The sequence below is a fragment of the Zonotrichia albicollis genome, chromosome 3 (assembly GCF_047830755.1).
Source record: "Zonotrichia albicollis isolate bZonAlb1 chromosome 3, bZonAlb1.hap1, whole genome shotgun sequence".
Taxonomy (NCBI): Eukaryota; Metazoa; Chordata; class Aves; order Passeriformes; family Passerellidae; genus Zonotrichia; species Zonotrichia albicollis.
Window position 1 is genome coordinate 46870542 of NC_133821.1, and position 4305 is coordinate 46874846.

The 4305-nt window shown below is 41.3% G+C and overlaps 1 long non-coding RNA gene across 1 annotated transcript in view; it reads right to left on the bottom strand.

The window, feature by feature from the left end:
- LOC141728520 (uncharacterized) overlaps positions 1–4305 on the bottom strand; it is a 62413-nt gene that overhangs the window by 57968 nt on the left and 140 nt on the right. The window lies entirely within an intron of this gene.

Genomic DNA, 4305 nt, shown 5'->3' on the forward strand with positions numbered 1-4305 from the left:
CTCTTTGAGGCAATCAGTGAACTACCACCTCCTTTCACTGGCTGAATCACTCCATGCACTCCTCCAGGCATTACTGGGCAGCCTGGGAAGACTGGGGAGGGGGGGAAGATTGGTACCTGCATACACCCATCCTTCCACTTGGCATTTTACAATGTAGTAGGAAAATGCAGACTAGGAAAGCCAAATCTTGTGCAGGGTTTGAATATCAAAAAGAGCTGAAGGCCAAACATCCCTCGCTAATGTGTACAAGGTTAGGCAAAGCCCTTGCTCAAACTGTGGGACAATTAGTCCTTCTTTTCTCCCCTGGGTCCAAAGTGTTATCACCACAGAGGACAATGAGTTAAAGCCAAGTATGGTCCTCTGGAAACCAGAGGTCATGGAACAAGAGTTAAAAAAAAAGGTTCCAAATATTATAACTCTTTCAACACTGTTTTCTAGGTATTCTGTTAAATATCCCGCTGGGAGGCTTCTTTTCGTCAAACTAAACCACATTTCTTTGGACTCTCTTCTCTGAGTGATTTCAAATATATAAAGAATTTAGATGAAAAACAGATCTGTATTTTTTCATTGTTTAAAACATGGTAGTAAATGCTCACTTCTCAGAAGAGTGATAGTGATTTTATTTATAGAAATTCCCAAAGTGACAGTTACAGAAATAATCTGTGGCAAACAAGTTGCAGAAGACTTTTTCCCTCAGTCAGATCATATCCTTGCTTTCCAATGCTGTGTAATAATATCCATGAAAAGAAGCTTTATTATGTAGCACTGATCATTGTTTTCACTTGGTAAGAGCAAACAGCGAGCATAAAGTTGGGGAAAATAACAGCCTCCTAATAGGATTGTCATAAAGATCATCTCACTGTTCTCTGGGGTCATTGAGAGAAGAAATTAGACTGATTTGCAGCCAAGAAAGATGTAAGTTGAGTATCTGTTGGGAAAACAGAAAAAATACAGATAATGCAAAAATGAGCCTATGGGTTTACCTCAGAAGGTTGTGGATTTTCTTCCAGTGGATGAATTCAGGAACAGAGGATAAATGAAGATGTGTAGGAATATCCTGGGTATGTGGTTGACCAATTTGCCCACAGTGCCACAGGGATCTGGGAGAGACTGTGAAAAGTGAGATTTGTATACACTATGCAGCAGCCCTGGAAAAGAGCATGGCAATAAGTGCTGCATCCTCCATCAGGGCACAATGGAGTAGATGACACCAAAGTTCCTTCAGTTCTGACCATACAGTTCTATAGTAGTCTATAGTATAGTCACTCTCTGAAGTAACTTATGAGAAATGTAGTATGCTTGGATGTATGTGCATTGGTAATCTACATGAGTTACTAAAACAGAGCCAAATATTTAGACTATTCCTAGATAGTATTGCTAAATGCTATTTAGCAAGAGTGTTTCAGAATGCATTCTTCGGGAACCCTGGAAAATGGAGTTTTTGGAAAAGGTTTTAGTCACTTTTTCTCATATGTGTTGGTAGTGTGAAGTTTTTTACATTAAATAATTTAACTTATTAGCTTCCAGAGTTTATGTTAATCATGTGTACTTTAGAGATCACAAAACCTTTTAAACAGAAAATTTCAAAGCAGAACAGATTGCTTAACAATCCTCACTAAACTCATGGTCCAGCTCTAGCTGAAAGAAGCGTAAAAGCACCACACACTTGGCATATATAAATAAGCCAAATATTATGACAAATAGAAGTTCTCCTTATTCAGCAAAGCACTTAAACAGATACTTACTTTAAACTGCAGTTTTAATTCCTAATAAAATAGGTTTGAAATTAAAAGGAGAGAAGGCATAAATCTGTGGTCAAAAGAGTCTTAACAACAAAGGATCCCATCACTCCTTTCTGGTGCTCAATTAAAAATCTGCATGTTTTTAATAATTCTGATACTTTAGCTGTTAAGAAGTATAAGAAATTCATAATTGAAGTTCCTCTAGGAACCTTGGTTCTGCCTCTGGCCCCTACATGTGTGTGCTTCAGCGCTTCCCATAACATGCTTAGCTGGGAAAGGGATTGGTGTTTTTTCTGCAGAGAAACTACAACTTCACGCTAAACCATTAGTGCCTAAAAACACAAATGCTATTGATGTGTACACATATAACTTTCCTATTAATATGTCCTTTGCTCCTACCTAAGAGAACAAGCCAGTATCATTATGGCCTATGATGGCACACTTGGGTGCAGTGCAGAGGGCTGCAGCCTGGCATTGATGTCCTTGGGATGGCTAATACGGAACTTAAAAAGGTAAAAACAGTGATACAAGACACCAGAAATGGCATGACTGTGTCTTCAAATTGGCTTTTAGGGCTGGAGTAAAGCAGTGAAAATGTGCATGAATCTCAGATGGGATAAAGACGAGCAGAAAAGAAGGAAGGAAGGAAGGAAGAATGAAAAGCTGGAACAGGTGCTACAAATGAGAGGTGCAAGAGGTCACAACACGAAAGGGCACAAGAGAGAAACCTGAGTAAAATCAACTGTGGCACAGTACAGTGGCCCACAGGTTTGAAACCCAGCTCTGGAAAGAAGAACCAAGGAAATATTCAGAAGAGGCAGGGATGTGTAACATGACTGGAACAAGCTTTTCACTGAGCTACTGTCAAGTGTTGCCAGCCTGTTATTATAGCAAATGAATCCATGTGTCTGTTTCTTTTGTCCTCAGAAACAGTTGTATGGATTTTCTTCAGCTTCAGCACATGGTGCCACACACATGCATGCCCACACAGATGTCCTTTCTGAACTAAAAGGAAGTAAGAGCAATGTCCCCCCTTCAGTGTCCCTTTTAAAAAGTTTTAAACCACTTAAATTAGGTTCCTAAACAAGAACTTAGTCTCAAGCATAGAGTTGGTAGATGAAAGGTAGCATGGAGTGCATTCACATAGGATAAATAATTGAATAATTGCTAAGTTGGAAATGTATCCAAAGAAGCCAGGAATTATTACAGAATTCTTTTTTCTTTTGCTTACACAAACTTTATAATAGCTGTTTTCTCTGACTATCCTTTTGTATAAACTGGGAGCAGCCTCTGGGCTGCTCTCAAATTTACTTTGGCTTCTGCAATAGCACTTAAGAATTACTGGAACTGTGCAGTCCCTGGCCATGGCTCCAGAACTGTTGGAGGCCAGGGCACAGAGCCATCCCAATCCCCTGGGCAGCAGCCTCCAACCACCTGCTGTGTCACTGCCTGCTCCCACCTGAGAGGCCGCGCACCGGGCAGGACTGTTTGCACAAAGCCCTTGCTCCCATGGAGCAAGCAACTTCATCCTTGCCTGTTCGATGACCTATGGAGGGCTTGAGAGGTTTTTTATCATTGTGATATGTAAATCAAATGGTTAAAAAGATTTTCACAGAATTGAAAATATATCAGCAATGAGAAACTGTGAAAAATGTGAAAGCACACTACTTTCTCCATAAGTTTCATTTCAGATAGCAGAATTGGGCCATGCATGGCATGATGCTTCCTGCCCAGAGACATCACCCTGTATGCATAAGGGCACAGCGGTCAGTGGGCATGCTGAATATTACAGTCTCAACACCTTGAAACGAACATGTTCTCTGAATTTGGGTACTGTATTTACAAAAAAAGAAAATACAATTAACCCGTGGTAAAGTGCTTTAGAGTCAGAGTGTTCCAATGCAAAGAGAGCAAAGGGGAAAATCCTCTCACCCAGATGTGGGTATGTAAACATAATTTAAGCTAAGTATACACATTTACATATAATGCATCCACTGTTTACGCTGATTTTAAAACACCATACGTAATGAAAATTATGCAAATATTTAGAAAAATATCTTAGCCTGGGTAAGGTATATACCACACTTAATATTTCAATAAGGGCACACGCAGTGCTTGTATGGCAGTGCCAAAAGTAACATTTTGAAAAATGACCCTTCGGTAAAACTGTCAGGCACAGAGTGTTGAGTCCAAGTATCCGCCAACAGAAACCTTTGAGAGGATGTCACTGCGAGAGGCGGACCAATGCCGGGCTCTCTATCTGGATTAACCAGAGAACTTGTAAAAAATTTAACATCAGCACAGTATTTATTTGGCTTCCCAGTCAGTAATCTGCAGGACTGCCAACAGCTATTTTGAGCCCTTTCCCGTCTGAGCAAGGCAGTTTCACTTGTATAAAACAGACGGGCAGGTGCCCTTAAATCTGTCAATTAAGGGCTCTTGGCCGACGCTGAGAGGTCCGCGCCCCGCTCAGCACCTCCGCCCGCTGCCCCGCTCCGGCCCCGCCGCTGGGCGGGAGGAGCCGCCCCTGCGCCTCGCCGCTCTCGCAGTATGTGCCGGTTAC